The following is a 27350-nucleotide window of genomic DNA, read 5'->3' on the forward strand; positions in this document are numbered from 1 at the left end:
AGCCGACATGATACTTTAATAACCTTTTAATTTTTATTTTAACTATTATTTTGGATTGAATTACACAATATTATTTATTTTTTTTAAAAACCCTTCTCAGACAGTAGACACAAATGTTTTAAGCAATGTGGACGAAAGTCGCTTCTGGGGCCCCTCCGGGATTAGAGGCCCTGAAGCTTCAGCTTCATTAGTTTCATAGTAGATCCGTCTCTGCCAGTACCACTGTGCGGCTGTGGTGCACGGATGCCTCTCTGTGGAAGGGGGAACAATCTAGCGGGGTGGTTGGTTCTGGATAGTGTTGAGAGTTCTTGGAGATAAGGGAAACAGTGTATCACATGCAAAAAACTAAACGGATTAAGCAATTTCGCTGAGTAATCATCTTGCTACTAAATTGTAAAATAAAATAATCAATCACTTAAATATTCTTCATGCACATTTCCTCCATTTAAGTTGTGAATAATTGACAACGTGTGACGCGTCAGTGCAGAGCTGGAATCGAACTTGGGTTTCCGCAATAAGAGACCAGGAAGTAATCACGTGACACAAGTCGCTTTCAAAAATAATTTGAAATACACCTACTTCTAGTTATTAAATGTGTTTCTACTTTTATTTGGTGCAACAGAAACGTTTTGGAAATATTGTAAAGGCCTGGCAGTTCCTTCCCACGGTGAGACAGGTTCGAACTTACAATGAAGTTGATGCTGTGAAGTAACCAGTGAGTTAACGCTGACGCTGATTTCGAGCTGACGCTGACTTCGAGCTAAAACTGACGCAGGCTTCAAACACGGCCACATTGTGTACAAAGGATTTCCGTGAACATACTCGTGGTGGGAGGTAACTTGGAGGGAACCTCCACCTGTTGGTGCAGATCATCTCCCTGCCAGACCAGACCCAAAAAGATAAAAGTGCGCGAAGTAGCGTCGGAGGACATTCATTCAGTTTGATGCCAGCGGCTCTAAAGATTAGCAGATCATTCAATTGCCCTCGACTGCCCTTGCCCCAGAGTCATGCATTTGATTTATGTCGCTTCCCCATTTCCTTTTGAAAGCCACTGTTGTATCTGTCTCCGCCAGTGTCCCAGGCAATGCAGACCAGATCAGAACCACTTGCTGCGTGAATCGTTGTGAAGCAGTTTGCCCTTCGGATCGATTCCATAGGCTGGGGCAGGGTTATTGGAAATAAAATACGATAATGTGAGATTCGTTCGACAGGTCTAAAATTATGCATGTTCTGGGTAATGTGGATATAAATTAAGTACTTCCATGAACAAAGCAACATGTGTTGGAATTATGTAATTTAGAAATCTTGTCTTGCAGCTATATTCATCAGCGAGTCATGTGGCAACCGAACTGATAACCAATGATAACATGTGGGGACCACTCGGCCACTCATTCCTGGCCCACCATTCAATTTCATCACATCTGAGATTCTGCCTCAATGCCATTTCCCGTCGGTTCCTCAGATCCTTTCATTCCCTCAAAGATCATTGTCAATGAGAATGATGGAGGCAGACACACAAAGCATAATTATGACCCCTCCCACCCGGCTTACTCACTCTTCCAGCTTCTTCCATCAGACATGAGAACACCCTCTTACAGATGCAAAACAGCTTCTTCCCCGCTGTTACCAGACTCCTAATCGACCCACTTATGGACTGACCTGATTGATACTGCACTCCTGTATGCTTCACCCAATGCCGGTGTCTATGTATTTCCATTGTGTACCTTGTGTTGCCCTATTATGTATTGTCTTTTTATTTTCGTTTCTTTTTATGTATGTATTAATCTGTTTGAGCTGCCCGCAACAAAAATAATTCACTCTACCTCGGTACACGTGACAATAAAAAATCCAATCCATATAGATGGGGTGCTCGAATCTGCGGCGTTACAGAGCTGAAAGGTGGGATAGAGTAATTGCTCCAAAAAAGGGTTCAAAAGGACTCAGCTTGTTCATGCCACCTACATTTTCCCACTAAACCTGTCCCAATTGGCCGCATTGTCCCTCTGTGCCCATCTTACCCATGGGACTGTCGAAATGCTTTTTGAAAGACAACATTGCAATCGCCTCTGACAGCTCATTCCAGACACTCACCACCTCCTTTATGGAAAAATACGCTCTCTGGACCTATTGGTATCTCTCCCATCTCACTTCAAACCTATGCCCTCTAGTTTTAGACTTCCCTACTTTTTGGAAAATATGTTGACTATCGACCTTATCTCTGCCACTATTGTTTTATATACCTCTACAACATCACCCCTAATCCTCCAATGCTCTACGGAAAAAAAAGTCGCAGTCTATCCAGCCTCTTCTTATAACTCAAACGAACATTTTAGCAGCCTAGTAATCTTTTCTTCACTCTTTCTTGTTTAATGATGTTATTTCGATAATAATCTGACCATAACTGTACACAGTATTTCAGGTTTGTCCTTACTAATGTCTTTTGCAACTTCAGCAAGACGTTCCAACTCATGTATTTAATGTGCTGACCATGTCTCTGCATAAGAATAGTGATGGGAACAGACTCAGTAATGCTGGAGCAAATAGCATCATTCAGGGCTGTGAATTTCCAATTATTTTTCATGTCTGCAGTGGTTCGAAAAAATAACAAAGTCACACAATATGTCTGACTGGAAAAGTATGTCGAAGAATATTCTGCCCAGGAGTACTGCAGCAAATCAAATCTTCACCCAATACCCAAAGAAATAAAACAGAATCAGAACTAAGTAGAGTGCTAAAGAGAGAAAGGGGAGAGTGTTTGAAGCCAGGATAGATTGCACACTACTCCCATCCACCTTACTGCAACAAGCACATTGTTTCTGTGTTCCAGGAATCATGCTGTTAAAAATACCTTAGAACCAAGTTCCTCTGAAGCAGCAGTTTCACGATGCACTCCACCGTAAGAAAGGAGAACAGTTCATCACAGGCGCCAGAAAAGGAATGCAACAATCCATTAAAAATATCACTTATACGGGATGTGAGAGTTGCTGGTTAGGGCAGCATTAATTGCCCATGCCTAGTTGCCCTTCAGAAGGTGGTGGCCAGCTGCCTTCTTGAACCGCTGCAGTCCGTGAGGTGTAGGTACACCCACTGTGCTTTTCGGGGTGGCGTTTCTTTTTTTTCATTGTTGCCGTGATGACCGATTATGTGGTTTCAAGCGTAAGTGGTCTGTAACTGGCAGCAGAAATTCTAGTTGGCGGTATTCCCAGATAAGGTTTGTTCTTGTCCTTCAAGGTTATAATGGTCGTGGGTCTGGAAGGTGCTGTCTCAGCAACCTTGGTGAGTTACAGCATTTTGGGATGTTACTGAAGTGCATTGTGGGATGGTACTCAGGGCTGCTGATGTTTGTCGGTGGTGGAGGCTTCGAATGTTTGTGGAAGGGGAGCAATCAAGAGGGCGGCTTTGTCCTGGATGGTGTCGATCTTCTTGAATGTTGTTGGAGATATGGGGAACTGGGTATCTCTGCCAAACACAAAACGGATTAATAAATTTGCCTGGGTAAACAATCTTGCTCCTAAATTATAAAATACGATAATAGATGAAGTGAATATCGATAATGCTCTTTTCCTCCATTTAAGTTGTGAACAATTGGCAAAGTGTGATCAGTCTGTTATTGTGCAGAGCTAGAATGGAACTTGGATTTCCGCAGTGAGCGAAATTCACAACCCTGAATGATGCTCTTTGCTGCAGCATTACCGAGTCTGTCCCCATCATTCTTCTTATGCAGAGACATGGTCAGAGCATTAGCCGTGTCTAAAAATAATTGTAATGCAACCTCTAAAAAAATTCATATAATTCGAATTGAAAAATCTGTGTCTGCTTTTATTCGGTGCTCACAAATGTTTTTGAAATATGGAAAACGCGAGGCAGCGCCCATGGTGAGCCGGTTCGAACTTATAATTCAGTTGATGCTGTGAAATAACCAATGAGCTAAAGCTGACGCCGGTTGCAAGCATGGACACAGTGTGTATAAAGGATTACCGCAACCATAGTCGCGTGGCGGGCACGTAGGCGAACTGCCACTGTTGGTGCACATTATCTCACAGCCAGACGACATCCAAAGACTTAAAAGTGCGTAATGCACCGATGGAGGACATTCATTCCGTTTGACGACAGCGACACTATTGATTAGTGGATCATTCAATCCCAGGAGTTCCCCCTTTCCCCAGAGGCACGCATTTGATGTCTGTCACTCCTACCATTCCCTCTTGAAACCACTGTTATATCTGACTCCACCCGTGTCCCAGGCAGTGCTGACCAGATCAGAACCACTTGCTATGTGAGTCGTTTCGAAACAGTTTACAGTTCGTAATAATTGGATAGGCTGGGTCGGTGTTATTGGAAGTAAAAGACGATGATTTGAGATTCGTTCGATACATCTAAGATTATATAACTTTTGAATATTTGGAATAAAATGAACTGTTTCCATGAACAATATAAATATCTGTTGTAATGCTGTAACTTAAAAATATTCTCATGCAGCTATATTTGCCAGCGAGTAATGTGGCAACTGAACTGTTAACAAATAACAACACGAGGAGACCACACGGCCACTCATTCCTCCTCCGCCGATCAACCTGAGCTTCTGCCTCAATGTAATTTCCCGCCTGTTCCTCAGATCATTTCATTCCCTCAAAGATCATTTTCGATAAGAATAATGGAGGAAGACTCCCAAAGCAACATTTCAAACCGACTTGGACATATACGACCATTGGTCCATAGGACGTGGGATCAGAATTAGGCCACTCGGCCCATCGGGTCTGCGCCACCATTCAATCATGGCTTATGTTTTTCACATCCCCATTCTCCTGCATTTTCCTCATAACCTTGACCTCCTTATTAATCAATAACCCATCTATCTCTGTCTTAAATAAGCTCAGTGATTTAGCCCCACAGCTTCACTACCATCTGGCTGAAGAAATTCCTCACTCGGTTTTAAAGCATCACCCCTCTAGTCTGAGATTGTATCCTCTGGTACTTGATTTTGCTCCCCAAAGCGGGGTGAAGGCACCATTCCTGGAAGCACTGCAAGACCAGGTTGATGCGCGGAGCAGTAGAAGCAAATCCCTGAACCATCTCCGAGTCTCAAAAATCGATTTAATATTGGTCCCCAGATAGAGGACATATCAGATATTAAACTGATAAGAACAGATTTTTTTTTTTTTTTTTCAAAAAATATACTTTATTCATAAAATTTATCATAAGCATTACAGAAACATTTCAAATTGACTTGACTGTACATTTCCGGCAGGGTTACATGTTGCCTTGACTTTCTTTCATTCAATTTTGATGTTGTCGTACACATATCACTCTTTACATTACAATTTCTTCTTAAATATTTACAGTGGCATGTTTGTTTTATACATTGGAGTGTTGGTTGCCCAGACCGAGGGGCTTTACACTGTTACGCGCCCCTCGGTGTACATTTGCTGGAAAGACTTTACACAGTGGTCTTTCCCCATTGCGCCTTGGCGGCAGCTGCCCCAAGCTTGAGTGCGTCCCTCAGCACGTAGTCCTGGACCTTGGAATGTGCCAGTCTGCAACACTCGGTCGAGGACAATTCTTTGCACTGGAAGATCAGCAAGTTTCGGGTAGACCAAAGAGCGTCTTTCACCGAGTTGATGACCTTCCAGCAGCAGTTGATATTTGTCTCGGTGTGTATCCCTGGAAACAGTCCGTAGAGCACAGAGTCCTGTGTCACAGATCTGTTTGGGATAAACCTTGACAAATACCACTGCATCTCTCTCCAGACCTTCTTTGCAAAGGCACATTCCACAAGGAGGTGTGTGACCGTCTCATTTCCCCCACAGCCACTCCGAGGGCAGCGTGCATTGGTGCAGAGCCTTCGGGTGTGCATGAAGATAAGAACAGATACTACACTTGATCTGAGCCAAAAGGCCGAGAAGCGATAACCCATATTTTCCGGCTATGGCTCTTGTCCTCGTCGTCCACCGACATGCAGGTGCACCTTGCTGCGCTCGACTGTGCTTTGGAACTTTTAGTCTACGGTCACTGTTGGTCAAGAGACCTCCAGCTTGGCCGAGCACGGTGGAGTCTGTGCATGCAGAACCAGTAAAACACAACAGGGAGACATCGTCTGGCAGGCCGTCCACTGTCATCACCAGAAGAAATGGAGACGCTGTGAAGGCTTAGTGACACCCAACGCAGGGAGCCGAAGAAACCTCCAGCTTTGCCGAACAAAGGGCAATCCGTGCAAGCAGCAAGTACTGGCGGAATCCAACAGGGGTCAATGTCTAGTCTCCCTGAGCTCCACCCTGGCGTGTTGGTCGTGGAGTCAGGATACCGAAATGAGACGCCGTGAAGGTATACCTACATCCAAATCAGGATGCCGTTCAGTCTGTCACCACACTTCCCTGTTGTGCAGGATGAAGGGCTGTGGTAACTGAAGTGAGGAGAAGGCAAGTCGTCATCCTGGGGTGAGGGGGAGTGGCCTGTAAAAAGCAACAGGAAACCTGTGTGGCATATCAGCTGCAACATTAGTGCTCGAAGCGCCCGCCAGCAGGAAAGGTAGCAATTCTTTGGAGCCTGAAAGGCCTTGAATTGGTCAGGATGAGACAACTGGACAAGAGAGAAAAGGGGAAGCCAGGTTTTGCGCCATTTTCTGCTTTTTGACTCCTCAAAGCAGGGTGAAGGCACCATTCCTGGAAGCATTGCAAAACCAGGTTGATGCGTGGAGCGGAAGGAGCACGCTCCTGAACCATCTCCGAGTCCCAAAAATCAATTTAATAGTCGGTCCCCAGATAGCGGACATATCAGATATTAAACTGATAAGAACAGATTTTTTTTTAATTCAAAAAAATATACTTTATTCATAAAAATTGATCATAAGCATTACAGAAACATTTCAAATTGTCTTGACTGTACATTTCCGGCAGGGTTACATGTTGCCTTGACTTTGTTTCATTCAATTTTGATCTTGTCATACACATATCACTCTTTACATTACAATTCCTTCTTAAATATTTACAGTGGCATGTTTGTTTTATACATTGGAGTGTTGGTTGCCCAGACCGAGGGGGTTTACACTGTTACGCGCCCCTCGGTGTACATTTGCTGGAAAGACTTTACACAGTGGTCTTTCCCCTTTGCGCCTTGGCGGCAGCTGCCCCTTGCCTGAGTGCGTCCCTCAGCACGTAGTCCTGGACCTTGGAATGTGCCAGTCTGCAACACTCGGTCGAGGACAATTCTTTGCACTGGAAGATCAGCAAGTTTCGGGCAGACCAAAGAGCGTCTTTCACCGAGTTGATGACCTTCCAGCAGCAGTTGATATTTGTCTCGGTGTGTGTCCCTGGAAACAGTCCGTAGAGCACAGAGTCCTGTGTCACAGATCTGTTTGGGATAAACCTTGACAAATACCACTGCATCTCTCTCCAGACCTTCTTTGCAAAGGCACATTCCACAAGGAGGTGTGTGACCGTCTCATTTCCCCCACAGCCACTCCGAGGGCAGCGTGCATTGGTGCAGAGCCTTCGGGTGTGCATGAAGAATCTGACAGGGTGGGCCCTTCTCACCACCAGCCAAGCTAGGTCTTGGTGCTTGTTTGAAAGTTCTGGTGATGAGGCGTTCTGCCAGATGACTCTGGCAGTCTGCTCAGGGAACCATCCAACGTCCTCCACGGTCTCCTTTTCCCTGAGGGCCTCGAGGACATTACGTGCTGACCACTGCTTCATTGCCTTGTGGTCAAAGGTGTTTTTTTTCAAAAACTTTTCCACGAAGGACAGGTGGTACGGTACGGTCCAACTACTTGGAGCGTTCAGCGGCAATGAGGCCAGGCCCATCCTTCGCAACACCAGGGACAGGTAGAACCTCAGTATGTAGTGACACTTGGTGTTTGCATACTGGGGGTCCACACACAGCTTGATGCAGTTGGACACAAAGGTGGCCAACAGGATGAGGGAGGCATTGGGTATGTTCCACCCTCCCTTCTCCAGAGGTTTGTACATGGTGTCCCTTCGGACACGGTCCATCTTGGATCGCCAGATAAATTTGAAGATGGCCCGGGTGACTGCTGTGGCGTAGGGTCGGGTTATGGGCCAGACCTGCGCCACGTACAGTAGCACCGAGAGTACCTCACACCTGATGACCAGGGTTTTGCCCGCAATGGAGAGGGAGCGTTGCTCCCACCAGCCCAGTTTCTGCCTTGCCTTTGCTAAGCGCTCCTCGCAGGTTATGGTGCACGCCCCAGCAGCTCCGAACCATATCCCGAGCACCTTCAGGTAATCTGACCTGACAGTGAAGGGGACAAAGGACCGGTCGGCCCAGTTCACAAAGAACATGGCCTCGCTCTTGCCACGGTTTACCTTGGCTCCCGAGGCCAGTTCAAACTGGTCGCAGGTGGTCAATAGCCTGCTCACAAACGCACGATCCGAGCAGAAGACGTCAACGTCGTCCATGTACAGGGAGGCCTTGACTTGCATGCCTCCACTGCCTGGGATCGTCACTCCTCTTATGCCCGGATCCCTCCTGATGGACTCGGCAAAAGGTTCTATGCAGCACACAAAAAGGGCAGAGGAGAGAGGGCAGCCCTGCCTGACTCCAGATTTTATCTGGAACTTTTCTGATTCCCACCCATTGATTGAGACTACACTATAGATGTTTGTGTAAAGCAGTTTGATCCAATTGCGAATTCCCTCCCCAAACCCCGTTTTGGAGAGCACATCCATCATGTAGGTGTGTGATATTCTGTCAAAAGCCTTCTCCTGGTCAAGGCTGATGAGGCAAGTGTCCACCCCCATGTCCTGCACGTAGGCGATCGTATTCCTGAGTTGCGCGAGGCTATCAGAGATCTTTCCTGCCGGGTACAGCACAGGTCTGGTAAGGGTGGATCACCGACTCCAGAGCAGACCTGACGCGATTGGCGATGACCTTGGCTAGAATTTTGTAGTCCACATTCAACAGTGAAATGGGTCGCCAATTTCGAATTTCTTCCCTTTCCCCCTTCTGCTTGTAGATGAGGGTGATGATGCCTTTCCTCATGGACTCTGACATGCTGCCTTCCAGAAGCATACTCTCGTACACTTCCAGCAGGTCTGGGCCGATCCAGTCCCACAGAGCCGAATACAACTCAACCGGTAAGCCGTCGCTTCCGGGAGTTTTACTCGTCTCGAAGGACTTGGCGGCCTTTGTCAGCTCGTCCAGAGTTAGTGGTTTGTCCAGGTTTTCCAGCTCGCTGTCGCCTATGACATCCGTGATAGTCGACAGGAAGGTCTGGGAAACAGTGCTATCTGTTGGCTTCAGGTCATACAGTCCGGCATAAAAGGATTGGCTGATCCTCAGGATGTCAGACTGCGATGACTTTTCAGAGCCTTCTTCTTCCTTCAGGCTGCTGATCACAGAGGTCTCTCTGCGCACCTTTTGGAAGAAGAAGCGTGAGCACTTTACGTCCTGCTCCACGGAGCGGACTCTGGAACGGAAGATAACCTTGGAGGCCTCCGAGGTGTAGAGCGAGGCTTGCTGGCTCTTCACCTCTTGGAGATCCTCCTTGACATCCACCCCCATCGACTGCAGCTGGAGCAAATTCTGCATACTTTTCTGGAGCCTGGACATAATCCCTCGTCTCTCTCTCACCTTTTGAACGCTCTTGAGGATGAAAAACCTATTGATATTCCCTTTGATTGCTTCCCACCAGAGATGTGGGGCCTCAAAGAGGGGTTTCACGGTTCTCCAACCTTTGTAATCCCTCCTGAGTTCCTCGATGTTCTCAGGGGTCAGCAGTTTTACATTTAGCTTCCACGTCCCCCTGCCTACCCCCTGGTCTTCCTGCAGGTGGCAGTCGGCCAGTAGGAGGCAGTGGTCAGAGAAGAACACCGGCGTTACGTCGGTGGACCTGACCGTGAAAGCTCGGGACACAAAAAAGAAGTCTATCCTGGAGCGGACGGACCCGTCTGGCCGTGACCATGTGTATCTACGCTGCGCTCCGTCTGCAGGGTTGCAGCAGACGTCGAGCAGCTTGGCGTCTTTTACCGTTTCCATCAGGAGTCTGGACGTAGCGTCTAGTTTGCTGTCGGCTTTGCTGGATCGTCCAGCCGCATCGATGATGCAGTTGAAGTCACCACCCAGGATGACCGGCTTGGAGGTGGCCAACAGCAGTGGGAGTTGCTGAAGGACTGCCAGCCGCTCACTTTTTACGGCCGGGGCGTACACATTAATAAGTCTGAGAGGGGTGTTTTTGTATTTCACGTCTGCTACGAGGAGGCGCCCGCCCACCACCTCCTTAACGTCGGAGATGGTGAAGTTGCCTCCCCGCAGCAGAATACCCAGGCCGGAGGAGCGGCAGTCATTTCCTCCCGACCCGATGGATGGCCCGTGGGACCACCAGCTCGACCAGCGCCTGTAGTTGCTGAGGTGCGGAATTCCGCACTCCTCCAGGAACAGTAGGTCAGCTTTTACATTTGCCATTAAACTGATAAGAACAGATACTACACTTGATCTGCGCTAAAAGGCCGAGAAGCGATAACCCATATTTTCCGGCTATGGATCTTGTCCTCCTCGTCCACCGACATTCAGGTGCACCTTGCTGCGCTCGACTGTGCTTTGGAACTTTTAGTCCCTACGGTCACTGTTGGTCAAGAGACTTCCAGCTTGGTCGAGCACGGTGTAGTCTGTGCATGCAGAACCAGTAACACACAACAGGGAGACATCGTCTGGCACGTCTTCCACTGTCGTCATCAGATGACATGGAGACGCTGTGACGGCCCAGTAACACCCAACGCAGGGAGTCGAAGGACCTACAGCTTTGCCGAACAAGGGGCAATCCGTGCAAGCAGCAAGTACTGGCGAAATCCAACAGGCGGCAATGTCTAGTCCCACTGAGCTCCACCCTGGCGTGTTGGGCGTGGCGTCAGGGGAACGAAAAGAGACGTCGTGAAGGTATGCCTACATCTAAATCAGGATGCCGTTCAGTCTGTCGCCACACTTCCCTGCTGTGCAGGATGAAGGGATGTGGTTCCTGAAATGAGGAGAAGGCAAGTCGGCATCCTGGGGTGAGGGTGAGTGGCCTGTAAAAAGCAGCAGGAAATCTGTGTGGCATATCAGCTGAAAACGGAGCCTGGCTGCCGAAAGTCCGCGAGTACATCGGCTCGCAACATTAGTGCTCGAAGTGCCGGCCAGCAGAAAAGCTAGCAATGCTTTGGAGCCTGAAAGGCCTTAAATTGGTCAGGATGAGACAACTGGACAAGAGAGAAGAGGGGAAGCCAGGTTTTCCGCCATTTTCTGCATTTGTACTTTTTGCTCCCCAAAGCGGGGTGAAGGCACCATTCCTGGAAGCATTGCAAGACGAGGTTGATGCGTGGAGCGGAAGAAGCAAGTCCCTGAACCATCTCCGAGTCCCAAAAATCAATTTAATATTCGGTCCCCAGATAGGGGACATACCAGATATTAAACTGACAAGAACAGATACTACACTTGATCAGAACCAAAAGGCCGAGAAGCGATAGCCCATGTTTTCCGGCTATTCCCCTAGTTATCCTTTTACACATAATGAGCTGGTAAAACTACTTAGGACTTCGTTCATTTTACCTGCCTGTCTCCTTTCATGTACCGTTTTTGCTCTCCTAATTTCCTTAAGTTCCCAGTCCACATTGCCTCGCTGCGCCGAGGACCCGGATTCGACCCCGGCCCCGGGTCACTGGCCGCGTGGAGTTTGCACATTCTCCCCGGTTCTGTTGGGTCTCACCCCACAACTCAAAGATGTGGGAGGTAGGTGGATTAGCCACCATAAATTGGAAAAATAATTGACTACTCTTAATTTTAAGAACTGTGTATTTCATTGTAAAACAGAAAAGAGGCTGTCAGAGACCCCAGAGATTGTTCCACACGGTGAATCTGTGCAGCGCAGAGTCCAGGCGGCTGCAATCCGGTGTCACAGTGGTTTGCACGCTTGCCTCAGAGCGCCAGCAACCCAGGTTCAATTCCAGCCTCGGATGTCTGTCATGTGGAGTTTGCACTTTCTCTGACACGGCTTCCTCTGGGTGCTCTGTTTTCCTCCCACAGTCCAAATATGTGCAGGTCAGGTGGATTCGCCGTGCCAAATTGTCCTTTAGGTAAGTTTGGGTTGCGGGAATGTGAATATGGTTGCGGTGTGGGCTTAAATAGGTTGCTCTTTCTAAGGGCTGGTGCAGACTCGTTGGGCCGAATGACCCGCATTCCGCACTGTAGGGATTCTATGATTCTATAAAGAATCGTAACCTACATTCGAGCCTGACGTGGGATTCCGAAACAATCCAAGGCGAATGGCACAGACAGATTGGCTTCTGAAGTACAGCTTGGGTCAGTGGGTGTGGACAGTGGTTGGGAAATGAAACACATACAGGTTCGGCTGCAGGGCAGGTGCATGTGTCCGTTGGAGCACCAGGTTAGAACGGAACAGCGAAATATTGCTCCAGACTATATCTGGATGTGTTCAGCAGAGTGCAGTGGGGACACGCAGATCTTGTACAGCTCAGCTTGAAATGTTTTTATGAACAATAGAGCCAAAAATGACACAGAAAAGTCAGGCCAAAGTATATCTGGACGTTGTGCACTGATGTGTGAACAGCAGTGTGGATAGGAAGGCAGAATTGTCCTTCTGAAGTTCACCAGCTTCTTCAATATAGAACAGTCGGCTGGATAGGAAAACAATGATTCTTCCTGAGTATTGCTGGATTTGGTATTGTGGAAAGTCCAGTGGATTGGGACACTAACTAAGGTGGGATTTATGCAGTAGAGCAATTAGGGTCAGAGGATCTATCCATTTCTATCTTTAAAAAAAAATCTTAATGACGTTGAAGACGTGTTTAAATTCCCCCTAACCTCCTGCAGCTCCAGAAAGGCGAATCCCAGCTTCTACACACAACTGGGCTGCAGGACAGCCACATCCATCGTCACAGGGATGTGTGGGGCGGGCGGGACCATGAGGATCGTGAGCTCACCACTGCGCTATCCTTCTCCCAGTTTTACTGGTGCTTCCAGTCCCATTTTCAGTCTGCCTCACAACTGGCGTGTCCCGTCCATCGATGAACAGTTTCATCCCTCAGCTGAGGGCTTGTAGGTGAATAAACCCTGGTAGAGCGTCTCAAATGCCTCGTAGACATTGTTTAGCTCTGCCACTGGATTCGGTCTGCTGCTTCTAATCTGAGCTATTACCCCCGTGGCTGCCTGCTTTCTCAGCTGGTGAACCAGCAGTGGCTGGCTTTATCTCCGTGTTCGTAAAGGGCCTCCCGTGCCTGGCGGAGTTGCTGCACTGCTTCCCTCGTGGAGAGCAGGTCAAAGTCCATTTGTAGCTTTTTCCTCTCCGCCAGGAGTTCTTTGGGCGAGTCCTCAGAGTATCGCCCGTCTACCTCCAGTATGGAGTCCACAACTGTCGCCTAGACGCCCTCTCTACCTTGTGTCTAGGTGCGTTCTAGGCAATGATATCACCCCTGATCACAGCATTCTAGTTATTAATAATAAAGTCATCTGTGGCCTGTGATATTTTCTTGCACAAAGCCTTACGGGCAAGTCGGGCCATGTCCAACCTCCATGTGGGGGGCGGGGTAGCAGGCATTGAGCAAAAACGTAGTATTCTGGCTGCATATTAATATGGAACCATATTGAAATGGAACAGCATTAATGTGGCTGGATATTAATATGGAACATTATTAATATGGAGCAGTATTAATATGGCTGCATATTAACTTGGAACCGTATTAATATGGAATAGTATTAATATGGCTGAATATCAATATGGAACAGTACTAATATGGAACAGTATTAATATGGAACCATATCTTCACAGCTCCAGGGCCCCAGAATTGATTCCTAGCTTGGGTCACTCTCTTTGCGGAGCCTGCATGTTCTCCCGTTGTCTGCGTGCATTTCCTGCGGGTGCTCCTGTTTCCTCCCACAAGGCCCGAAAGACGTGCTTGTTAGGTGAATTGGACATTCTGAATTCTCCCTCTGTGTACCCGAACAGGCGCCAGAATGTGGCGACGAAGGGCTTTTCACAGTAACTTCGTTGTTGTGTTAATGTAAGACTACTTGTGACAAAGATGATTATTATTCATATGGAATGTGGCTGGATGTTAATATGGAACTGTATTACTATGGAACAGTGTTAATATAGCCGGATATTAATATGACCAGATACTAATATGGAACAGTACTAATATGGAACAGTATTAATTTGGAACAGTGTTTATATGCTGGACATTAATATGGAACAGTACTCATTTGTAACGGTCTTAAAATGAAGCAGCACTAATATGGAACAGTATTAATATGGAAGAGTATTAATATGGAAGAGTATTAATATGGCTGCATTTTAATATGGAACAGAATTAATATGGAACAGTATTAAATTGGAGCAGTATTAATATGACTGGACATTAATATGGCACCGTACTCAAATATAACAGGACTATATGGAAAAGGATTAATGTGGAAGAGCAGTAACATGGAACGGTATTAATATGGAGCCGTATTAATATGGCTGCATATTAAAATGGAGCAGAATTAATATGCTGGATAGAAATATGGAACAGCATTAATTTGGCTGGATCCCGTTCAGTTTCTGGAAGGGCATATACTGGCCTCGAGAAAGGTGTTTTTTTTAGGTCTCCAAAGCAATTCGCTTTACATAAACAAGTTTAATGTTTATAAACATGATTTATTATCGGGCACATTTTAAGTCCGATTACAGTAGGGCACTTTTAATTGGTGTGTTACTGTAATGCTCTGTTTAAATAAGGTCTGTTTGACTGTAGGGCACTGTTTAAATACATTTGATTGGCTATAGGGCACTGTTTAAATGCATTTGGTTTATTGGAGGGCACTGTTTAAAAACACTTAATTTCCTGTAGGGCACTGTTTAAATGCATTTGATTTGCTGTAGGGCACTGTATAAATGCATTTGATTTGCTGTAGGACACTGTATAAATGCATCTGATTTCCTGAAGGGCACTGTTTAAATGCATTTGATTTCCTGTAGGGCACTGTTTAGATGCATTTGATTTCCTGTAGGGCACAGTTTAAATGCATTTTATTTACTTCACCGCACTATTTAAACGCATTTGGTTTACTACAGGGCACTGTTTAAATTCATTTAATTTACTGTAGTGCACTACTTATATGCATTGGAGTGTTGGGCACTCTTTAAATGTATTTAGTTTACTGTCGGAAACTGTTTAAAAGCATTTAGTATACTGGAGGGCACTGTTTGAATGCATTTGATTTACTGGAGGGCACTTTTTAAATGAATTTAGTTCACTGTAGGATACTGTTTAAATGCATTTGATTCATTGTAGCGCCTGTTTAAAAACATTTGATTTACTGTGTCACTGTTTAAATGCATTTGATTTACAGTAGGGCACTGTTTAAATGCATTTGATTTACTGTGTCACTGTTTAAATGCATTTGATTTACTGTAGGGCACTGTTTAAATGCATTTGATTTAACGTAGAACACTGTTTAAATGCATTTTATTTACAGGAGGGCAATATTTAAATGCATTTGAGTATCGGGCACTGTTTAAATGCAATTAGTTTACTGTAGGGCACTGTTTAAATGCCTTTAGTCTGCTTTCGGGCACTGTTTAAATGCTCTTGACTTACTGTAAGGCACTGTTTCAATGCGATTGATTTTGTGTCGGGCACTGTTTCAATGCGTTTGATTTCGTGTCGGGCACTGTTTAACGCATTTAATTTATTCTAGGGCTCAAATATAAATACTTTTGATTTACTGTCAGGCACTGTTTAAATGCAATTAATTTAATTTACTATAAATCACTATTTAAATATATTTGGCTTACTGTAGGGCACTGTTTGAATGCATTTGATTTGCTTCAGGGCAGTTTTTAAATGCATTTAGTTTACTGTGTCAATGTTTAAATGCATTTGATTTATTGTAGCGCCTGTTTAAATACATTTAATTTACTGTGTCACTGTTTAAAAACATTTGGATTACTGTAGGGCACTATTTAAATGCATTTGATTTACTATAAAGCACTGTTTAAAAACATTTGGTTTACTGTAGGGCAGTGTTTAAATGCATTTGACTTAACGTAGGACACTTTTTAAATGCATTTGATTTACAGTCAGGCACTGTTGAAATGCATTTAATTTACTCGAGGGCACTGTTTCAATACATTTGATGGACTGTTGTGCGCTATTTAATTATATTTGATTTACTGCAGTGTACTGTTTAAATACTCTGGATTTATTCTGGGGCACTGTTTCTGGATATTTGATTCACTGTAGGGCACTGTTTAAATGCCTTTAGTTTCCTGTAGGAAAAAGAAAGGGAGAAAGAAAGAGATAGAGAGGAATAAGAAAGAGAGAGAGACGAAAATGAACGAGAGAGAGAGAGAAGAAATAGAAAAGGTGAGAAAAGAAAGAATAGCCCCAGCAGAACAAAGATAAAGATAAAGGGAGATACAGACCAGGGGACAAAAATAAAGAGAGAGAGTTTGAACTTCAGAAAATGACCATGAAAAATGACAGTCAGTTAAAATTGGTAGACGTAAAGGGAAACGTACAGTTGGATGATAGTGATGAGGATAGTGAGAAAGAGCGTCAAAGTTGAAGGCTTGGTGGAAATTTATTTAAATATGTCCAAGCATTGCCAAGGTTTGACGAGAAGGAGGGAGAAGCCTTTTTCATTTAATTTGAGAAGGTGGCTAAACCAATAAAATGGCCCCAGGACATGTGGGTATTACTGATTCAAACAAAGCTGGAAGGTAGAGCTAGTGAAGTGTTTGCATCACTACCGGAGGAGGTGTCTGGGACGTATGAGAAGGTGACCAAATCCATCTTAGGTGCATATAAACTCGTGCACGAAGCTCACAGACAAAGGTTTAGAAATTTAAAGAAAGAATTTGGTCATACATACATGGAATTTGAAAGGCTCAAACAAATTAATTTTGATAGGTGGATAAGGGATTTGAAAATAGACCAAACGTATGAAGCTATCAGAGAAATTATGCTTTTGGAGGAGTTTAAAATTGAATTCCTGATGCAGTAAGCACTCATGTGCAAGAACAGAGGGTTAAAATTGCGAGATTAGCAGCAAAATGGCAGATGATTATGAATTAGTTCATAAATCAAAGCTTGGTTTCCGGCATCAGTTTCAGCCTGTGAGGGATAGAAACTGGGGACATGAGAAAAACTCAAGTGGTAAAAGTAAAGGTGATGTGATGGGATATAATAAGGACAGTGCACCTCAGAGTAAAAATCCAGGAGGGTGGAAGAGACATGAAAAGGTTCAAATGTTTTCACTGTAATAAACTAGGCCATGTAAAGTCACAGTGTTGGTGCTTGAAGAAAAGCGCTGGGAAGGCTGATGTGGTACAACAGGATAAGAAAGTGGGGGTAGTTAAAGTGGTAAAGGAAAGCCCAAAAGAAGCGAAGGAGGTGCAAAAGATTGTACACCTGATCAAGAGGTGATTGATCAAATGGTGCCAGATCTCTTTCAAGAATTTACTTGTGTTGGTAAAGGTTACTCATGTGTATCATGAGGAGCAGGTAAAGAAGACACAATTTTAAGAGATACGGGAGCTAGTCAATCTTTAATGGTCGGAGATGAGGAGTTATGGTGTTTGGGAAGAATGCTGCCAGAAAAGGTGGTAATATGTGGAATTCAGGGTGAGAGGAGTAGTGTTCAATTATATAAGGTAAGGTTGGTAAGTCCAGTGAAGAGTGGTGAGGTGGTAGTAGGAGTAATAGAGAAACTATCTTGTCCAGGAATACAGTTTATCTTGGGTAATGATATAGCTGAATCGCAGGTGGGAGTGATGCCCACGGTGGTTGATAATCCAGTGGGAAATCAGACAACTGAAATGTTGAAGTACTTTTCCGTATTCTGTAGTTACAAGGTCGCAAAGTAACAGGTTAAGACAGGAGGGGAATTCAGAGAGTGAAGATGAAGTTGAAGTGCAATTATCAGAACCGATTTTTGATCAGATGGTTGACAAAGAAAAAGATCAGGTAGAGGATGAGGCGGATATTTTTAGTTCATGAAAATTGGCAGAGTTACAACAGAAAGGTATAGAAATAAAACGGATATCAGAAACATACACGGAAGAGTGTATAACAGAGTGTTATTACCGTAAAAGTAATGGCTTGATGAGAAAATGGAGACGTTTATATATGCAGGCGGATGAAAAGTGGGCAGAAGTTCATCAAGTCGTATTGCCATTGGGTATGGAAAGGAGGTGTTGCGAGTTTCACATGAGGTACCAGTGGGAGCTCATTTGGGAATAAAGAAAACTTGAGCTAAAATACAAAAACAATTTTATTGGCCTGTACGCCAGAAAGATGTAATTAAATGTTGTCAGTCATGTCACACATGTCAGGTGACAGGGAAACCTCAAGCAGTGATAAAACCAGCACCCTTAATACCCGATGCAGCATTTGAGGAACCTTTTACAAGGGTCCTAATTGATTGCGTAGGACAACTTCCTAAAACAAAAAGTTGGAATCAATATCTTTTGAAGATAATGGAGGTGTCTACTAGGTTTCCGGAGGCCATTCCAGTAACATTCCAGCTAAAAGGATTCTGGAAGAATTACTTAAATTATTTACCAGCAATAGACGACCCACAGAAATACAACCGGATCAAGGATCAAATTTTATCTCCTGATTATTCAAAGAAGTTATGGATAGTTTAGGAATGAAACAATTTAAATCAACTGCGTACCACCCAGAATCGCAGGGAGTTTTAGAAAGGTGGCGTCAGAAATTAAAGGCAATGTTGAGGGCTTAGTGTCACGATTATTGAGAGGATTGTGATAAAGAAAGTCCATTCGTACTTTTTGCAATTATGGATACACCTAATGAGTCAACCAAATTTAGTCCTTTTGAACTAATTTTTCGTCATGAGGTAAGAGGACCACTTAAATTGATTAAGGAAAAATTGGTGAGTGAGAAATCAGAAATTACATAATTGGATTACGTGTCAAATTTTAGGGAACGATTAACTAGAGCAGGTCAATTGGCTAGAAAACATTTAAAAGTTGCACAAAATGCGATGAAACGGGGAGCGGACAAGAAATCCAAAGTTCGTAGTTTTGTCTGTGGAGATCAAGCTTTAGTATTGTTCCAAGTGGGAGGTGAACTTTTAAAAGCTAGGTTTTGTGGACCATATCAGATTGAAAGGAAATTAAGTGAAATTTATTACGTGGTGACAACACCAGATAAAAGGAAGACTCACCGAGTGTGTCATGCGAATATGCTTAAAAGGTACTTGGAAAGGGAAGGAGAGAAAAAGGTTTTAATGATTCTAACTCAAAATGACCAACCAAATCAAGATTACTGTGAATTTGACATACCTCAAATTAAATTGGAAAACGGGGATGTTCTTAAAAATTGGGATAAATTGTAGAGTTAACTTCCAGTGGAAAAACGGACTGACCTCAAAGTTATCACATGGGCAAGTTTGTGGACATAAATTGGGAAATACTAAAATGGCTATACATGATGTAGATGTGGGAAATGCTGTTCCAATCAAACGACATCCATATAGACTTAATCCTTTCAAATTGGCACAGGTTAACAAAGAGATTGAGATTATGCTTTAAAATGGCATAATTGAAGTGGGTTGCAGCCAATGGAGCTCGCCCATAGTGATGATACCAATACCAGACGGTACCCAACAGTTGTGTGTGGACAATAGAAAGGTTAATGCAGTTACAAGAACGGGCTCTTACCCTATCCCACGTTTGGAGAATTGTCTTGAGAAAGTGGGACAATCAGCTTTTACTTCCAAACTGGATTTACTTAAGGGTTACGGGCAGGTATCTTTATCCGAAAGGGCGAAGGAGATTTCAGCTTTTGTGACTCCAGATGGTGCATAACAATTCAAAGTTATGCCATTTGGCATGAAAAACGCCCCAGCCACGTTTAAATGGTTAACTAACAAAGTTGTTTCAGGATTACCCAATTGTGTGGTATACATCGACGATCTGATAATTTTCAGCCAGACATGAAAAGAACAGTTGAAACGTCTGATGGAATTATTCCATCGACTTCAGGAGGCGGGTTTGGTGATTAACCTAGCCAAAAGTGAATTTGAAAAAACCCAAGTCACTTTCATTGCGAAGTTTCCGACACCCTCAAACATAGGGAAATAATGCGATTTCTTGGCATGAGTGAATTTCATTGAACATTTAAGTAAAATTTCATGTTGAAAGTGACTGTCAATCGAGAAGTGCTTCAGTTTAAGGAAGAAGAACAAAAATGGACTATATTATTATCCCTGTTAGCGTGTGTTGTTTTTAGAAACGCAAAAGTGTGTTTACTTCGTGCATTTCTTAAAGGATAGTGACAAGGTGAAAAATGAAACCATCTTGAAGTTGATGGTTTTTTTTTCTTGGGCGGTGGTGCCATGTGAGAGTACCTTTAAGAAATGGGTGTTTAAGAAATGTACCTTTAAGAAACGGGTGTTTATCAGTGACGTCAGAGTATGGGTCGTGCTGGGCTGTCTGGCAGCTTTTTACTTTCGTTTTAGGCTGATTGCTGCAGGGTGTGTTTTAGTTTCAGTGTTGGAGCTGAAGCCAGACAGAGCCGGTGTACTCTTGATCTCTCTGCCATGATGCGTCTATCTCTTGATCATTTGGTGATGTCAGAATTATAACCGTTTTCAGGAGTGACGTTAACCAGATGTGCTTCTGTTAAAGGTTCTGTTTATTGTAAGTCTTCTGGATGTTAAAAGGACAGCGTAAGCATTACTTAGCGTTGTATTCTTTGGGGGTTGTAGTTGAATTAATGGTTGCTAAGATGTTTACTGTATGTTTTAAAAAGGTTAACTTAAATTCATAGAATAAACATCGATTTGTTATTTAAAATATATTTTCCATTTCTGCTGTACCACCGCTGTAGAGTGGGCCGTGTGCTCCCCATACCACAGTCTATTAAAAGTTCTGGGACAGGTGGGTCAGGTGAAGTCCATGATACACTTTGGGAATCTCTAAACCCTGACCCATAACAAATAAGATTGATGTACTGTAGGGCACTATTTAAGTGCATTTGGTTATTGTAGGACACTGTTTAAATGCGATTGATGTACAGTAGGGCACTGATTAAATGCATTTGGTTTACTATAAAGTACTGTTTAAATGTATTTGATTTACTGTAGGGCACTGTTTCAATGCATTTGATTTACTGCAGGGCACTGTTTAAATCCAAGTGATTTTGCATTGGGGCACTGGTCAAATACGTTTGGTTTGCTGTAGGGCACTGATTAAATGCATTTGATTTTGTCCAGAGCACAGTTTAAATGCATTTGCTTTCGTGTCGGGCACTGTTTAAACACATTTTATTTACTGTGGTGCACTGTATAAATGTATTTGGTTGACTGTAGGGCACTGTTTAAATGCATTTGATTTACTGTAGTGCACTGGATAAACGTATTTGGTTTATCGTAGGCCATTGTTTTCATGCATTTTATTTACTCTGGGGGCACTGTTTAAATGAATTTGATTTACTGTAGGGCGCTGGTGAAATGAATTTGATTTCCTGCTGGGCGCTGTTTAAATGCATTTGGTTTACTGCAGGACACTTTCTAAATGCACTTGATTGAGTGTGGGCCACTGTTCAACTGCATTTGTGTTGTGCATGGCACTGTTTGAGCACATTTAATTTACTGTATGGCACAGTTGAAATGCATTTGGTTTACTGCAGGGCACTGCAAATGCACTTGATTTACTATAAAGCACTGTTTAAAAACATTTGGTTCACTGTAGGGAACTGTTTAAATGTGATTTATTTACTTTGAGGCACGGTTTATATGCGATTGAAAAACTGTAGGGCACTATTTAAGAGCATTTGGTTTACTGGAGGGCACTTTGTAAAAGCGATTGATTTACTGAGGGCACTGTTGAAATACGATTGATATACTGTAGGGCACTGTTTAAATCATTTTATTTGCTATAGGGCGCTGTTTAAATGCATTTGACTTACCGCAGGGCACTGTTTAAATGCATTTGATTTTCTGCATGGCGCTGTTTAAATGCATTTGACTTACTATAGGGCACTGTTTAAATGCATTTGATTTTCTGTTGCGCACTTTTTAAATACATTAGATGTTTTGTTGTGCACTGTTGAAATGCATTTGGTTTACTTCAGCGCACTGCTTACCGTATTTCCCGTACCGACTGCCCGGACAGGCATCGGAATGTGGCGACGAGGGTCTTTTCACAGTAACTTCCTTTGAAGCCTACTTGTGACAATAAGCGATTTTCATTTGATTTCACTGTTTAAATTTGTACGATTTACTGTCAGACACTTTAAGGGCAATTGGTTTTTGTCGGGCACAATTTCAAAGTATTTGATTTACTGTAGGGCACTGTTTAAATGCATTTGATTTACTGTAGGGCGCTGTTTAAATGTATTTGACTTACTGTAGGACATTGTTTAAATACATTGGATTTACTCGGGGGCACTGTTTAAATGCATTTGATTTTCTGCAGGGCCCTGTTTAACTATCTTAGATTTACTGTCGGGCACTGTTTAAATACATTTTATTTACTGGATGGTCCCGTTTAAATGCATTTGATTTAACGTAGATCACTGTTCAAACGCATTTGGGTTACGATAGGGCACTGTTTGAAAGCATTTGATTTACTGTAGGACACTGTTTAAATGCATTTGATTTGCTGTAGGACACTGTTTAAATACGTTTGATTTACTGGAGGGCACTGTTTAAATAAATTTGATTTACAGTAGAGCACTGTTTCAAGACATTTGATTTCGAGTCGAGCACTGTTTAGATGCATTTAATTTACTCTAGGACCCTCTTTAAGTACATTTGAATTCCTGGAATGCGCAGTTAATGCTATTTGTTTACTGTCAGGCACTGTTTAAAGGCATTTGGTTCACTGTAGCGCATTATTTAAAAGCATTTGATTTTCTGTAGCGCACTGTTTAAATGCCTTTGATTTACAGTCGGGCACTGTTTAAAACATTTTCTTTAAAGTAGAACATTGTTCAAATTCATTTGGTTTCCATTTGGGCACTGTTTAAATGCACTTGATTTCCTGTAAGACACTGTTTAAATACATTAGATTTAGTGACGGGCACTATTTAACTACCTTTAGTGTACTGTGGGACACTGTTTAAATGCATTTGATTTTCAGTAGGGTACTTTAAATGCATTTTATTTACTGCAGGGCACTGTAAATGCTTTTGATTTACTATAAAGCACTGTTTAAAAACAATAGGTTCACTGCATGGAACTGTTTAAATGTGATTTATTTACTTTGAGGCACGGTATATATGCGATTGAAAAACTTTAGGGCACTATTTAAGCGCATTTGGTTTACTGGAGAGCAATTTGTAAAAGCGATTGATTTACTGTCGGGCACTGTATAAATGCGATTGATATACTGTAGGGCACCGTTTAAACGAATTTTATTTGCTATAGGGCGCTGTTTAAATGCATTTGACTTACCACAAGGCACTGTTTAAATACATTTGATTTTCTGTCGGGCACTGTTTATATACATTAGATTTTTTGATGTGCACTGTTGAAATGCATTTGGTTTACTTCAGGGCACTGTTTCCCGTATTTCCCGTACCGGCTCCCCGGACAGGCATCGGAATGTGGCGACGAGAGGCTTTTCACAGTAACTTCCTTTGAAGCCTACTTGTGAAATAAGCGATTTTCATTTCATTTCACTGTTTAAAGTTGTATGATTTACTGTCAGACACTTTAAGGGCATTTGGTTTTTGTCGGGCACTATTTGAAAGCATTTGTTTTTTGTCGGGCACTGTTTAAATGCATTTGATTTACTGCAGGGCATTGTTTAAATGTATTTGGTTACTGTAGGGCACTGTTTAAATGCATTTGATTTACTGCAGGGCACTGTTTAAATGTGTTTGACTTACTGTGGGACACTGTTTAAATACAGTGGATTTACTCGGGGGCACTGTTTAAATGCATTGGATTTACTCGGGGGCACTATTTAAATGCATTTGATTTTCTGCAGGGCCCTGTTTAACTATCTTTGATTTACTGTCGGGCACTGTTTAAATACAGTTTATTTACTGGAGGGTCCAGTTTAAATGCATTTGATTTAACGTAGATCACTGTTCAAACGCATTTGGGTTACGATAGGGCACTGTTTCAATGCATTTGATTTACTGTAGGGCACTGCGTCAATGCATTTGATTTACAGTAGGACACTTTTTAAATGCATTTGATTTACCGTAGGACACTGTTTAAATGCATTTGATTTACCGTAGGACACTGTTTAAATGCATTTGATTTACAGTAGGACACTGTTTAACTGCATTTGAGTTACTGCAGGACACTGTTTAAATGCATTTGATTTACTGTAGGACACTGGTTTAATGCATTTGAGTTACTGCAGTACACTGTTTAAATGCATTTTATTTACTGTAGGGTTCTGTTTAAATGCATTTGACTTAACGTAGGGCACTGTTTAAATGCATTTGGGTTACGGTCGGGCACTGTTTAAATGCATCTGATTTGCTGTCGGACACTGTTTAAATACGTTTGATTTACTGGAGGGCACTGTTTAAATAAATTTGATTTACAGTAGAGCACTGTTTCAAGACATTTGATTTAGAGTCGAGCACTGTTTAGATGCATTTAATTTACTCTAGGACCCTCTTTCAGTACATTTGAATTCCTGGAATGCGCTGTTAATGCTATTTGTTTACTGTCAGGCACTGTTTAAAGGCATTTGGTTCACTGTAGCGCATTATTTAAAAGCATTTGATTTTCTGTAGCGCACTGTTTAAATGTCTTTGATTTACTGTCGGGCACTGTTTAAAAACATTTTCTTTAATGTGGCGCATTGTTCAAATTCATTTGGTTTCCATTTGGGCACTGTTTAAATGCACTTGATTTCCTGTAGGACACTGTTTAAATACATTAGATTTAGTGACGGGCACTGTTTAACTGCCTTTAGTTTACCGTGGGACACTGTCTAAATGCATTTGATTTTCAGTAGGGCAATTTAAATGCATTTTATTTACTGTAGGGCACTGTTTAAATGCATTTGCTTTAGTGTCGGGCGCTGTTTAAATGCATTTGGTTTACTGCGGCGTACTTTCTTAATGCATTTGATTTAGTGCAGGGCTCTGTTCAAATGCATTTGTATTGTCTAGGGAAATATTTAAGAACATTTGATTTACTGTGGGGCACGGTTGAAATGCATTTGATTTACTGTAGCTCACTGTTTAAATACATTTGGATTACTGTCGGGAACTGTTTCAATGTGATTGATTTACTTCAGGGTCCGGTGTAAATACATTTGATTTACTGCAGGGCACTGTTTAAATTCAAATGATTTTACATTAGGGCACTGGTTAAATACGTTTGGTTTGCTGTAGGGCATTGATTAAATGCTTTTGATTTACTGTAGGGCACTGTTTAAATGCATTTGATTTACTGTAGGACACTGTTTAAATGCATTTGATTTGCTGTAGGACACTGTTTAAATACGTTTGATTTACTGGAGGGCACTGTTTAAATAAATTTGATTTACAGTAGAGCACTGTTTCAAGACATTTGATTTGGAGTCGAGCACTGTTTAGATGCATTTAATTTACTCTAGGACCCTCTTTAAGTACATTTGAATTCCTGGAATGCGCAGTTAATGCTATTTGTTTACTGTCAGGCACTGTTTAAAGGCATTTGGTTCACTGTAGCGCATTATTTAAAAGCATTTGAGTTTCTGTAGCGCACTGTTTAAATGCCTTTGATTTACTGTCGGGCACTGTTTAAAACATTTTCTTTAAATTAGAACATTGTTCAAATTCATTTGGTTTCCATTTGGGCACTGTTTAAATGCACTTGATTTCCTGTAAGACACTGTTTAAATACATTAGATTTAGTGACGGGCACTGTTTAACTGCCTTTAGTGTACTGTGGGACACTGTTTAAATGCATTTGATTTTCAGTAGGGCACTTTAAATGTATTTTATTTACTGCAGGGCACTGTAAATGCTTTTGATTTACTATAAAGCACTGTTTAAAAACAATATGTTCACTGCATGGAACTGTTTAAATGTGATTTATTTACTTTGAGGCACGGTTTATATGCGATTGAAAAACTGTAGGGCACTATTTAAGCGCATTTGGTTTACTGGAGGGCACTTTGTAAAAGCGATTGATTTACTGTAGGGCACTGTATAAATGCGATTGATATACTGTCGGGCACCGTTTAAACGAATTTTATTTGCTATAGGGCGCTGTTTAAATGCATTTGACTTACCGTAGGGCACTGTTTAAATACATTTGATTTTCTGTCGGGCACTGTTGATATACATTAGATTTTTTGATGTGCACTGTTGAAATGCATTTGGTTTACTTCAGGGCACTGTTTCCCGTATTTCCCGTACCGACTCCCCGGACAGACATTGAAATGTGGCGACGAGGGGCTTTTCACAGTAACTTCCTTTGAAGCCTACTTGTGACAATAAGCGATTTTCATTTCATTTCACTGTTTAAATTTGTATGATTTACTGTCAGACACTTTAAGGGCATTTGTTTTTTGTCGGGCACTGTTTAAAAGCATTTGTTTTTTGTCGGGCACTGTTTAAATGCATTGGATTTACTGCAGGGCACTGTTTAAATGTGTTTGGTTACTGTCGGGCACTGATTAAATGTGTTTGACTTACTGTAGGACTGTTTAAATACATTGGATTTACTCGGGGGCACTGTTTAAATGTGTTTGACTTACTGTAGGACACTGTTTAAATACAGTGGATTTACTCGGGGGCACTATTTAAATGCATTTGATTTTCTGCAGGGCCCTGTTTAACTATCTTTGATTTACTGTCGGGCACTGTTTAAATACAGTTTATTTACTGGAGGGTCCAGTTGAAATGCATTTGATTTAACGTAGATCACTGTTCAAACGCATTTGGGTTACGATAGGGCACTGTTTGAATGCATTTGATTTACTGTAGGGCACTGCGTCAATGCAGTTGATTTACAGTAGGACACTTTTTAAATGCATTTGATTTACCGTAGGACACTGTTTAAATGCATTTGATTTACCGTAGGACACTGTTGAAATGCATTTGATTTACAGTAGGACACTGTTTCAATGCTTTTGAGTTACTGCAGGACACTGTTTAAATGCATTTGATTTACTGTAGGACACTGTTTAAATGCATTTGAGTTACTGCAGTACACTGTTTAAATGCATTTTATTTACTGTAGGGTTCTGTTTAAATGCATTTGACTTAACGTAGGGCACTGTTTAAATGCATTTGGGTTACGGTCGGGCACTGTTTAAATGCATCTGATTTGCTGTAGGACACTGTTTAAATACGTTTGATTTACTGGAGGGCACTGTTTAAATAAATTTGATTTACAGTTGAGCACTGTTTCAAGACATTTGATTTAGA

At 42.5% G+C, this 27350-nt stretch overlaps 1 non-coding gene and 4 pseudogenes across 1 annotated transcript; all 5 read right to left on the minus strand.

Annotated features, from left to right (window-relative positions):
* Nucleotides 1-4997: 4997 nt before the first annotated feature.
* Nucleotides 4998-5176, minus strand: LOC140397373 (U2 spliceosomal RNA; annotated as a pseudogene).
* Nucleotides 5177-5774: 598 nt separating this feature from the next.
* Nucleotides 5775-5907, minus strand: LOC140397420 (U2 spliceosomal RNA; annotated as a pseudogene).
* A 736-nt stretch (nt 5908-6643) lies between these two features.
* LOC140397264 (U2 spliceosomal RNA) lies at nt 6644-6820 on the minus strand (annotated as a pseudogene).
* Nucleotides 6821-10349: 3529 nt separating this feature from the next.
* Nucleotides 10350-10472, minus strand: LOC140397418 (U2 spliceosomal RNA; annotated as a pseudogene).
* Nucleotides 10473-11260: 788 nt separating this feature from the next.
* On the minus strand, nt 11261-11451 carry LOC140397855 (U2 spliceosomal RNA). The gene has a single exon (XR_011937280.1). It is a non-coding gene; the product is annotated as a U2 spliceosomal RNA (small nuclear RNA).
* Between the last annotated feature and the right edge of the window lie 15899 nt (nt 11452-27350).

This window comes from Scyliorhinus torazame, chromosome 20 (assembly GCF_047496885.1).
Source record: "Scyliorhinus torazame isolate Kashiwa2021f chromosome 20, sScyTor2.1, whole genome shotgun sequence".
Classification (NCBI taxonomy): Eukaryota; Metazoa; Chordata; class Chondrichthyes; order Carcharhiniformes; family Scyliorhinidae; genus Scyliorhinus; species Scyliorhinus torazame.